General features: G+C 41.1%; 1 protein-coding gene across 4 annotated transcripts in view; it reads left to right on the top strand.

Moving 5' to 3' along the window:
- The window catches only part of Ndufaf2 (NADH:ubiquinone oxidoreductase complex assembly factor 2), a 106,064-nt gene that overhangs the window by 8,612 nt on the left and 84,000 nt on the right, over positions 1-13,452 (top strand). The window lies entirely within an intron of this gene.

The raw sequence follows: 13,452 nt of genomic DNA, 5'->3' as shown, positions 1-13,452 counted from the left end.
GACTTTCGGAAGAGCAGTCGGGTGCTCTTACCCACTGAGCCATCTCACCAGCCCCAATACTGTTTTTTTTTTAAAGATTTATTTCTTTGATGTATGAGTGGTTTACCTGCATATAAGTCTACACACCACACCTGTGCATGCCTGAGGAGGCCACAAGATGATGTCGGATTCTCTAGAACTGGAGTTCAACACAGTCGCGGGCTGCCATGTGGGTGTTGAGAATTGAACACGGGTCCTCTGGAAGAACAGCTGGTGCTCTTAACTCCTAAACCATCTGTCCACCATGGTATTGTGTGTTTGTTTTAACTTAGATATTTTGACAAAGTTATAATAACACAACATGATATCCTTAAGTCACATTTGTCTCTTTTACTGAAAGTAAGAAGTGTTATTTTTCTTTCTTTCTTTCTTTCTTTCTTTCTTTCTTTCTTTTTTTCTTTTTTTCTTTTTTTTTTTGCAAAATTTGAGGGTATTGCCATTCTTTCTAAATATTTGTAATAATCTTTACTATATTATTGTTTGAGCTATTTTTCATATTCCTATCTTGCTGCACTATCTTGGTCATATAAAGTAGAAATCAGCAGTTTTCTTGTGATTCTATAGTACTTCTGTAGACTTCATAAAGCTACCTTCTGCAAGATTTGCCCTTTCATTTTACACTCATCTTTTGACACATTTTAACCCCTAGAAAATTGTGGCAACGGCCTTGAGGAATATTCTTGAGGAATGAGTTGAGGAGTTGTAATAGTAAATAGCTGCGTCGAGGACTGATCTTATAGGTGACACAGTCTTATTTTGGACAAACTGTTAATGATACACTGAGCAATTCCTGGATATAAATACAGCTGCAGTTTGCCACTGCCTCTGTGCCAAGAACTTTTAAAAATATAGTCAGCCTATGTATTTCATGCATGTCCTCAATTGATTATAAATAGTTACTATGCAGCTGGATTGTTATTCCTTTGGATAACTGCTAGATAGTAACAGGTGTTCAGCAAAACTAGTCCGTTTATTTCACTGGTATTCATAGTTCTGGGATTGGAAGTACACCAGTGAGAGTGTACGCTGTAGTGCGTGCTCTCAGCGTAGTGGAGGGAGTCCTGTTAAAAAGCATACGTAGGCATAGTAGATTACACAGCAGTGACCATGCAGGAAGTGCAGAAGGGGTAGTCAGTGACCTGGGTACACCGTGCAGGGTACTGGGGAGTGGGTGAGGTCAGTGGGGCAGGACTGCTTGACTTATATTTGAAGGAAGACTGGAATGAGATGGCCAAGTGGCTCTCTGAAGCAAGAATGCATCATTCAGAGAATAACAATGTGAGTTTCTTCACTCTGGACTTAGCCAGCTGTTCTTACTGGGTATTGAGAAGAATGGCGTCATTTGGTTCATGGTCTCAGAAGGACCGCTTTAGTTTGTACTGGGAACAGGTAGTAGTCAGATTGGAACAAGATCACCTTAGGAGCTTCGCCTTGGGTGGCTGTTTTCATACTTGAACATAATTTTACACTTAAAGAAGCTACAAAAATAACACAACAAATTCTCACATACGTTCCCCAAGCAAGCGCTCTCGATGCTACTGTTTTTAACCAGTAAAACATTTGCTTTATTTTTGTTTTTTTTTTTTAAGAAAATTTATTTAGCATTTACATTTCTGGTATGCAGCATGATTTAGTATGTGTTTACATTATAGAATACGTTAAGCTAACAGGCATACTGCCTCATATAGTTAGAACTTTTCTTTTTTTATAGTGAGATACCTCCAACCCCACAGCAAGTGTCAGGTTTATAATACATGGTCTGTCGTTAGCCATTGTCACCATGCTGGGCAGGAAACTGTTTCCTCCGTCCTGTGTATCCTCAGCTCCCAGCACACCTCCCCAGCTCCTCATAAGCAGCATCGCTCGTGTGTCTTTGAGTTTATATCTCATGCATCCGTGAGATTGTGTTGTATTTGTCTTCCTCGCCTATCTCAGTTTTTAGAACATATTCTCCAAATCTATCACTTACACATTTATTTCTTGATAAGTTTGAAGAGATTTTTTGTTTTTATGTATATATTGTCTTGCCTGCATGAATATCTGTGTGCCATGTGCATCGTCTGAGGAGAGTTGTGTGGTTGCTGGGAATAGACCCCGGATCCTCTGGAAGAGCAGCCGGTGTTCTTAACCACTGAGCCATCGCTCCAGATCCCCATTCCTCCTCCTCCTCTCCCTCCTCTTCTCATTCTCGTTGTTGTTGTTATTATAACTTAAAGTGCATATTAGTTATTTTTCATTTGCTGTGATAAAAGCACCGTGACCCTGAACAACTTAATAGAAGGAGGAGTTTGCTTTGGCTTACGGGTGTGGGGCTGAGAGTCCATCATGGTGAAGAGGCTCAGGAACAAGCATCCGGCCTGGTAGCAGGAGCAGGAAGCCTTGAGCTCCCAGCCTGAACGGCAAGCACTAAGCAGAGAGCAGATTGGAAGGGTCCAAGGATTTAAAGGACCACAGCCCACCTCCGATGATCCTCTTCCTCCAGCGAGGCTACAGCTCCTGAGTTTTTATTGCTGTCATAAAAAAAAAAAGCCATGACCAAGACAATTTATGGAGAAAGAGTTTATTTGGGGTTACGGGTCCATTGGGATAGGAGTCCATGATGGCAGAGTAGAGACGTGGCAGCTGGAACTGGAATCTGAGTGTTTGTAGCTTGAACTGCAAGCAAAAAAACAGAGCGAGCACACTGGAAATGGCGTAAGTCTCAGAAACCTGCCACCAGAGACAGGTCTCCACCAACACAGCCACACCGAAGTCTCTCCAGACAGTGCTACCAACTGAGGACTAAGTGTTCAGATGCCTGAGACTAATAGGGGAACATCTCATTGTCACCCTCACATTCCACTCCCTGGCGCCATAGGCTGGTGGCCATAATAATACAGAATGCATTCAGTCCAACCTCAAAGTCCCCATAGTCCTTCACACTCAACAGTTTCAAAATTCAGAATCTCTTCTGAGACTCCATGCAGTCTCTTAATGATAACCCTTATAAAATCAAATAGCAAATTACATACTCTCAGCATAAATAGCACAGGGTGTGCATTACCATCCCAATAGGTGCACACTGAGATCACTTTCATACACACACACACACTTCATATTATTACTGTACTTGTGATGTGTGAATGTGGGATGTGGGCATGCTATGTGTGTGGGGTCAGAAGACAATTTTGGAGAGTTCTTTCCTCTTTCTGTGCTTTGGAAATCAAATTTAGGTCATCTAGCTTGTATGACAAGTGTTTTCACAGGCTGAGTCATTTGTGTGTGTGTGTACATATATATATGTGTGTGTATATATATGTATGTATGTATGTATATAGGTATGTATGCACACACACACATTTGTTTTCTAGAGAAAGTTGTGCTGAGAGATTACAGTTGTATGGCTACCATTATCTGGGATTGCTGTTTTATTTTTTGAAGTGAGGCAAGAAAAACAGTTTAAGAATAATTCTGAGGATTGTTGTTTAAGCAGTTGCAAGAGGTTCAAGAATGGAGAGGTAAGATGAGGTCTTCAGTCGTAGGCTCCATTTGAGTTTTGATTAGACATCTAAATAGAGATACCCAGAAAATTGTGTAAATGAGCCTGGAATTTAGAAGTCTGACTTAGAAATAGAGATTTGGGAGTTACTGATAAGGACATGAACCAATGGTTACATTTGATTATAAATGGTGGCTTGATAGTGTTGCTCGTGGTCAGTTTGAGTTGTGGTGTGTAAGATTGAAGATGACGGGAGGCTGGCTTGTTCTAAACAGACTTTGAATAAAGGATCTAATGTCATGTCTTGAGTTTCTGTGTATCATTTTGGTCAGAACTATTGCATTAGCTTTTCCTGAGGAGACATGAACAGACATCTGCTCCTTTCAGATAGGGCACTAATGACAGAACAAAGATGTGAATCCATCCAAGTCCTGCTTGATGAATCAGTGCATATAACTGGGTTCCTTAGAGGATCGTGAGTGAGGAGTGACCCACAGATGCATGTTAACTTAGAAGCAGCTAACCACTCAAGTTTCTCTCCCCAGCAATCAGTAACCACTTTATAGGGCGGGGGGGTTGTGAGCCCCTCCCTGCCAGCATTAGGCACTTGCTCTCTCTCTGCTGAGGAGGTGTGGGGTGGTTTGAGCCTCTCTTTCCTTCCTCGTGATGGAACATTAATAAGCCCAATCTTGTGTGGGTCTCCTGTGATAATTACAGATGCCAACAGTTTTAGGGTATTGCCATGTCAAGTCTGGAGCACTTACAACAGAAACGGATAGTAAAAGGACTTGGTAAAAAGTATGTAAGATCGTTTTAAAGGTGACATTGTGAAGTACAAATCCTTTCATTTTATTAAGTTGATTGTTTTTTGTTTTAGTACATTTTCTGTTTACTGTAATTCTTGTTGTTGTTACCTTTTAGTTTCCTAAGATAGGATCTCACTGCATAACCCATGCTGACCTGGAACTCCTCATGTAGACGAAGCTGGTTTCGAACCTGTGGTTGTCTTCTTGCCTCTCTCCTGAGTGTTGGGTTGACACCACACTCACTCAGCTGTTTATTTAATTCTAACACTGCTGCAGTGGACTTTGGTTAGAATGTCTGAGATTGCTTTAGCTTCTCCTATTGTGATGCCAGAACCTTTCTGGGTATGTGTGGATGCTTCCCATTTCTTCAGAAATTTCAAAGCCGTCCAATTCTAAGGTGAAGTTTTTATACTGTATAATCTTTCTGTTGTCAACACCTCCGGTGGATAGCAGGAGTCTAGTTGGTGCTTGTTAACATTAAGAAAATGGACCTGGGAGGTGGACTGGCTCATCCCGTCCCGTTACCTGTCTTACACGGCTTCTTTTGCTCTCTCTTGAAACAGAATAAAGGGGAAAGCAGTCCTTTGAGAGTGTGCACATCCCTGTAGGCCTAACGATTTTGTTGGTATTTTATCTTTTACATCCTATTCTTTTTGTTCAGAGTCCTGGTAGTCTGTCCTTGAGACTGCAGTTCATAGATCTGTCTCCTTGCAGAATCTCCGGTCCCACCCTAGGCTGCTGAATAGTCTTCATCATAATAGCCTATTATTAAGTTGGAGAGTTGGTGCTCGAAATGACTGATCTCCCTATAAAATGTCACTCACTGAATTGTCAATAAATGCATCGGTGTTGCTCCATGTTGGCAACAGTGGGGAGTTAGGAACTTGATGGAGCAGGGTTAGTTGAGTTATGGTCTTAGGCACTAGGTGATAAATAAGAATAAAAAGGGAAAAAGAATAATTTCCTGTACTTTTTGATGTAATAAAGATTAGAAGGAAATAATTCTTATTCGTTCCTATTCTAGTTCTTTCTTACATTGATCTGAAAATTAGTTTTCAGCTAGCTTTAAAAAAATCTTTGAGGGGCTGCCTAGATGGCATAGTGAGTAAAGGTGCTTGCAGCCAAACCTGATGACTTAGGTTTGATCCCTGGAACAGGTTTGAAGGAGAGAACAGACTCCCACAATTATCAGAAGTCTCCACAGGTCTTTTTGCACACAGACACGCATAGAAAAACAAATGCAATTCACAATTTTAAGTAAGGTTTATATTTTACTGTCTCATTTCCTTTTGCCCACTTCTGTGTCCGAGTTCCTTGGTTCATAAACCTAGAGAGCATAGATGTCGTGGGAGTCTATGCACTCACACAGCTTGCAGTAACGCCTCTGCAACAAAGACCAAATACAAGAGCAGTTGTCTCACACAGCCTGGCTGTGGCCGCTGTGAATGTGCTAGTGCTAATGATGGGTGCCCGTGCCTACGTGGTAAGCTGCTTCTTGGTCCCTTCCTCTAAGTTTATTGACTATTGCTTAAAGTGGTAGAGATTTCCTGAAAATAGAAATCTATGCCTTGACTGGATTGCCTTCCCTCCCTTTGACTATCTCTCTCCTTCCAGCAACGGCGGCCTGAAGAGAACGGGAGATTGGTAATTCTAGTGTGTAGAATTCTATCGCATAGAAAAATAAGTGTAGTTCACAACTGTAAAAATTGTGTTTCTGTTGGAGTGCCCGAACTATGGAACTTCCATTTCCCTTCATGAAGAAGAAGATGCTGAAAATCAGTGTATCTCTCATCCCTGTGAAGTGTAACCCAGGTTACAGGGGTGGCTGCTGCTCACAAAATATGTAGCCAAGCTGACGGGAAGTCCTTGACCTCAGCAGTCTTTCAGATCCAGCTCCGGGAACATTCAAGCTCCTGGAGAAATGTGTAGTTTAAATAGATGACCACAGACAGGAGCTCACAAGGAAGGTGATTTACAGCAAGGACACCAGCACTGTTGTGGGGAACAAACACCTTCAACCAATGGTACTGAGAGCACTGCGAAGGATAGAGCTGCAAAAACTCACACTGTGCGCCACGGAGATCAACTATTAACACAAGAGTGGAGCTTACCGAACATCTAAAAGCCCTGCCTGTGGGTAAACGTCGGTAGCCTTGGGCTACCGATGCAGTCCTGGGCAGGATTCCTAAAGTACAAACTACAATAAAGTAGACGTCATCAACAATAAAAACCCTTGCTCATCAAGGACATTGTCAGGGAAATCAAAAGACTTACATAAGAATAAGGGAAATGCTTGAAGACCATAGAACGTGTCTTGTCTTTTATCTAAAATAAGAACTTGTATAACTCAGTGATGACAAGACTAATGATCACTATATCTGTATGTCACATGGTATATAGTTATAGAATATCTTTGCAAGAAGGCCTGTTGACATCCATTGCATGCATATATATGGAGGAAAAGACTAATCACACACACACACACACACACACACACACACACATATACACACACACACATACATACATATATACATATACATATATATAGCTTGTGTGTGGCATTATATGTTATATAGTTGTATATGTTATATATATTCTAATGATCATATATATGTCATTATACATGTTATATATGTTTTAAGTATTACATATTTATATATACTAGATATGTATAACTATGTAGCTATATATTATATAATATTAATATATAGTAAATAATATATAATCATTCAATAACATACTATTATAGGATATTTAATATTACATATATAACTATGTAACATATAGTGACATATGTACATGTTTATACATAGTAGTCATTAGCCATCTCATCTGTATACATGCATGCAATGGCTGTCAGTAGGTCTTTCTACAAAGATGATAAACTGGCTAATAAGCACACAGAAGCATAGTCCTTTGAGAAGAACAAGTCAAGAACTTTACAACCACTATGATTTCAAAGAGGAAAAAGTGAGTTAGACCTGGTGGTCCTGGCCTATCATCCCAGCTACTTGAGAGGCTGACACAGAGGCTTGCACTTTTAGCCTCACCAGAGGTTCACAGTGTACTCAAGGCAAGCCTGGATTCTATAGGAAGACATTGCCTCGGCCCCAAGTAAATCAGTAAATACAATGATAAAGTTAAACCATCGGGCTATGTGAGGGGGATGTGGCTGAGTCTCAGAGGAAAAAGAAAGTAATGGCAGGCATACAAACTAGAGCTCTCTGTGGGACTGGGGACTGATGGAGGTGTGTTGCTGGGAAGAATGCTTAGTGGTCCCTCAGAGGTTATCACAGAGTCTCCCCCCAAAATCAGCCCCTCTACTGCATGTGTGCAAAGAAAAGTGAACTCACTTGATTGCCTTAAAATACTGTGCATAGCTTCAGTGTATCCCAAGTGGCCGTCGCAGAAGAATGGATAAAGCAGATGTGATGTTGCTGCATGTGTGTATGTATAATGCAGCCCACACTCAGGCAGGAAAAGGAATAAAGCGCTGATTTATGCATGCTGAGTGGGGATGACCCAGTGAGTCTCCTGTGAAAACAGAAAGGCTCACACTGTATGATTTAATTATATAAAGTGTCCAGAGTAGACAGATGCACTGAGACAGAGTGTGCACTGCAGGGGCCACGGGCAGCCGTGACACAGGAAGGGGCAGCTTCCTACTTACAGGGTTTGCTTTAGGGACGACGACAAAACAACTTTGGGATAGGTAAGGAGCCAACTACAGGGATAATGCACTACTGAATTTCCCACGTTAATAAAAGTCAAATGGATTTTTACCTCAATTAAAAATAATAAATTAACCTGTAATTCTAACTGCATGGGACCCAGGGTCCCCTTCTGGCCCCCCAAAACACTGCAGTCAATATATAACTCTACACACAGCCACACTCACATGTGCCGAAAATATAAAGAAAATAGTTCTGAGTGCAAGTCCCAGTACTGTGGCATGGCCATCTGAACCAGATCAGGGCAGTAGACGGCATCAGCAGAAAATTAATTAAAGTCTTCTACATGGTGGCCCACAGTCAGCTATCGCTCTGGTTCCAGGGCATCTGAGCCCCTCGTATGGCCTCTACTGCTTCCAGACACACCTAGAGAGCACAAACATTTAGCCAAAGTACCCATACATGTTGAAAATGAAAATGAAAAAAGGCCTTAATATATATGGCTTAATTGTAACCTTTTCATTTTATAATAGAAAGCTAACAATGTTTAGAATTCTAGAAGAATTTTCTTTTTTGGTCTGGAATTCACATAATGAATTTTTATCAGGCTAAGTAAAAACTGTTAGGACAGCATATAGGAAAAATTAAAATATAGATATAATAGATTGCTGAGGTGAATATAAAACGCCTTGAAGGATCAGTGCTGATGCTTATATAACTTGATAGCGTTAAAAATGTATGAATCACCTGACCAACTGAAGGCTGAGCAAGCAAAGTGAAAGTCCTTTCAGTGGGGTGTGTGGGTTTATTGATAACTGTACCCTGCGTGGTTTCATTAATGGCACTTGGATGTTTTTCTGTCACATTGAGATGTTACGTTCAGAGGAGGAAGCTCAGCCCCCTGGTTGTCTCATCTGTCTCTAAGCACTGATCATTCAGAACTTTCCAAGCGGTCACACTGATGCCCTAGAAACTCATAAACTAGCTTGGTTTGTGTTTAATGTTAATAAATGTTAACCTCATGCCCATATTACCTCAGGTGTGTTTCTCTGATGATGACAAAAAGTCAGAGTCAAGCTTAGCGTTGGCAAGAAGACTTCACGGGGAAAGGTGCTTTCTGCCAGTCTGATGACGCAGGCCTGGGTTGATTCCTGGGACCCACATGGTAGAAGGAGGACCAACTGCTGCAAGTTATCCTCTGACCTCTACACATGCTATAGCATGACCCCCAAGAATGTGTGCGTGCTCATACACAATCAATCAATCAATGTGAAAATGAATTTAATTAGGAGAGGCTAACTTAACCTGAAAGGAGAACACGGCACTTCCTGGAGTCACCCTTTGGCCCTCCCCCACCCCATCAGCCTTCAGTTTGAAGCAGCTGGACTTGGGTGTCCACCGTGCCCTGTGAGACGCAGCTTTTCACTTGGCTTTTTGATGACTCATCCTTCAGCTTCCTTGTCCTCCCATGACCAATGACCACTGTAGAAGGAGCATCTTGCATAAGTAGATGAATATTGTGCACTAGGTCGTATAGCAATAAGACATTTGGTCATGTTCATGCAAGACTGATTGCAGGTGGTATCCGAGGTGTTACAAGTAGAGAATGAAGAATAGAAACAGCACAGGTTTAGCTTAGAAAGAGCTTTGGAATGAGGCAGGGGGACAGCGTATACCTAACTAGTGCTTCACTTCTTTCTCTCATTCTTCTGTGAATCGTTGCCATATCACACCAAGGCCTTTCTTCTAGCAACAGACTCTTTAGGCGTCCAGCCACACCATGGCCGTTCTAAAGGTTCTATTGTCCCTCTCCTTTCTTGGAGGGAGCCCCTATGGACTCACCATTCCCAGTCACTCTCTGCTCCTCATATCCCACATCCCACCTATTCCCCTCAAGGCTTCCCGCTGTTTGATTAAAGTCCAGTCTGGCCCAACCTCTTCTCAGTTTTGCTTTTACGTTCTGTCCGTCTCTCTCTGTGTGAGCTCTTTCCTACTCCACAGTTGCCTACATTTAAAAAGGATTGCAAGAATGCACAGAAGGACTTTGCAACAGTTCCCTGTACAACTTCTATTTCCAAAATAAATACTACTCATAAATGCCATTGTGAGGCTTGTGAGTCCACGCTCCAGGCTTGTGATTGTGCCGGTGTGCTGTCTGCTCTCCTTGAATCACAGGTGGGGCTGAGCGGAACGCATTTTTCTCATCTCTGCCGTCCTGCCAGTCTGGGAGGCAGAGTATTGGTCTCAAAGTAGAGAATCCTTATTAAATATAATTTGGTTGGAAGCTATGTGTGATAAATATCTATATATTTAGACATTAAAGCTTATTACATTGTGATGAATGACTTAATAAATAAAAAGAAGCCAGATATTTTATTATAGCTGCAAAATCTTCATATTGGAAACATTTTTTTCCCTTTGTGTTTTTCCTTTTTAGACACTATCCTTAGGATTTGGCATCTCAGGCATCATCTACAGCCCCTGGTTATACCTTCCTGTAGTGTCACTCTTTGTGACAGGACCATGGCTGGCCCAGGGCCAGCTCAGGTTAACTCTAAAAGTGAAACAAAATAGCAAACCACCAGAACCTCGTGTTCAGCTGGGTTGACGCCCGAGAGGATGGGCAGGGTGGGGCGCCCGCATTGGCTGGATTGGCTTCCGCAGTGGACAGGGTGAGCGAGGAGGGGACCACAGCACGTGTACAAACAGAGCACAGAAGCCACGAAGAGCCCACCTTCCAGCTCCAGGTCATACGCACCAGTCACTTAACTTTAAATCACCACATTGTCCTTTTATCCCCCTGCGCCGTGAGTCCGTTCTGGTCCTCACTTAATGTCAGGAGTGTGGTCTGGTTTAATGTGGCTCAGTCATCAGGGTACGGCCAGGGTACTGAAGGAGGACAGTCACCCTCAACCTCTAGGGTCTGAGGATTGTTCCATGTTATTCCATGTTATTCCATGTTATTCCATGTTATTCCATGTTACTCACTCGGATTGAAGAGTCTGAAAATGTGCTTCTGTATCAAAATCTATCATGGCTTAATTATTGCAGGAGTTCAAGGGCGTTGGAAAAAGTATAATTTATGGTTCCTTTTCCCTCTCTGCATGAATAGCTCCAAATCCAGTCAAGTGTTGCCTTGGCTTTTCTTCCCCAAATGTGTACTTATCTGACTCACTTCAATGGTTGCCTTTTCCCTTTCGGAAATGTCTGTTCTCTCACCAGGATGCTAAAACACTGTGCAGATGTACAGTTGGATACAATGATGCCAATATAATATATGCACTGTTCAATAATTTATTTTGTATCTGGAGTGATGCATCTGTTTCCTTCTTGTGGGAGGGGGTTTCAGCTTCATTTTCAATGTCATTTTAGGTACTGGTCCAATTCTTCCATCCAGTTAACCAAAAATGAAAAATCCCATCTGTTCAGTTGCCATTCGGAGGAATGTTTCTCTGAAGTATGACAACGAAAATTGACAGCATAACCAGCCTGAGCTCTTCCTCTTTCTTCCTCTTCAGATTCTCTTGAGCTTTAATAAGAAAGGATTCTTTTTTCTTTTCTTTTCTCTTCTTTTAAAAAAAAAATTGCTGCCCAAGATTCCGGGAGGGAACTTTGGTCTCTCCTGCAGCTGTCGACCAGCAGAGCATGAGTAGCTGCTGTCCACGCTTCGGTCCACTCTTCATTATATATATATATATATTTCCTGTCCATTAGTAACCCTCCATGTTAGCTAAATGCTAGCAACAGAACAATACAAACTCAGAGTTCTGTTTCTGAAGAATAAGTGTCTGCCTGTACTATGTGGCTTTCCATTGAACTCCCAAATGTCTCCAATTGGAAGGTACAGTTACAGGCTGAGTTTATTGATTAGTGTGTACTTTAAAAAACAAAAAACAAAAAAAAAAAACCTAAAGAAATCTTTGTAATATACTTCCTGTAAAGTTTTACTTTTAAAAGCTGAAAAATATTGTTTCAAGTAGCTTCATAGCTGAAATAGCAGAAATAATTTCTTTTGTACTGTTAACTTTCTAATTAAATTAACCAGGTAATGGAAAACTTTTAGGTGCAGTGAATAAACTATGGCTTTATCTACCAGATGTATAGCTATATTCCTATATATATTATCTACCAGATGTATAGCTATATTCCTGGAGGAGCCGCAGGATCAGAATAAAACAGCTGATTTTTGTGATGATTTCCTAATACACTCTATACCAATTCACTAGATGAAGCTGTGCTGAATCCTAGACAACAATTACTCTGGGTAGCTAATATTTTTTAAATGTCTATACTTTAATAAATATCTCTGATCCCTGTACCTTTTCTTGTGTTTCGGGGAAATATGATGTTTGTTCAATAACATTAACAGTACCTTTTGCTATCTGATACAAAATTTGTGCCGTGGCCCTTTGAGATATGTTGAACTATAAGTTTGTCTAGTGCTTGTCCCATGCTTATTGGCGTATAGATTTCCCACTGGCCTTCCTAATATTTCATGTACCTTTGCCTAACAACCGTGATGTCCCGGGGATCGCATCAATGAGTTAAAGTACTATACTGCAATTATAGATTGTGCTACCCAATGGAAAAGGTACTGCTTTAGAATTGTAGGAATTAATGTTTTCTTATGATATAAAACCCTGATCGAATGGATAACCAACTGGAGGCTGTTCAGCATGGCGAGCATTTTAACAGCTTGGCTGTGAGACCTGTTGGAATATCCTAGAAAGGGATAAAGGCCACTCTTGAGCATGCTAAACGTTGCCGCCAAAGGATCCCAGCTTTGTATTCGATTCTCTTTGTACATTTTTGAGTAAATATTGAGTAAATTTAAATGTCCTGTCTTTGGGATCTTAGGATCTGAGAGAATCAGTAGTTAAAATGTTCCTCATGTCTCATTCTTATTTATCAGTCTACCTCTGTGAATGAACAGGTTTGTCAGGGATGAAATACTGAAGATGTAGCCATATACTTATAAGGAAACAACCTATTCCCTTTTTTTATTCCAGTTCTCTTTTGTTTTAAATTCATCTCAAGCTACTCTCCTTAGTGACCCAGAAGAACAAAGAAGTAGGGAGAAAGAAAGGTGGACGGACGAAGCTCTGAGGACTGGAGGGAGGAAGGGCTTGGGAAACAGTGGTAATTTGCAAGGATAGGAGTGGCTTGCTCCACCAGTTCTGGGAAACATTTATAAACAAAACAGTCTGTGGCTCTTGATATTTCTTTTTCTTTTACAATGGGGAAACAGTAGGTAAGATAGTGAAGCTATGTAGAAAGACAGAGTGGTGTGAATTGGTTTTGTCCTTGTAATGTACTGTTTCTGTTGTTCGGGTACCTAAGAATTTAAGGCTTGAAATCTAAAATGTTACTTCATTCAGCAAGTATATAGTAATAGTATATTTTACGTAAAGCAGTTGTACTGGCTGGTTTTGTGTCAACTTGACACAGCTGGAGT

The sequence above is a fragment of the Mus musculus genome, chromosome 13 (assembly GCF_000001635.26).
Source record: "Mus musculus strain C57BL/6J chromosome 13, GRCm38.p6 C57BL/6J".
NCBI lineage: Eukaryota > Metazoa > Chordata > Mammalia > Rodentia > Muridae > Mus > Mus musculus.
The sequence above is the reverse complement of the archived record's forward strand: the minus strand, read 5'-3'. Positions and strand labels throughout refer to the sequence as shown.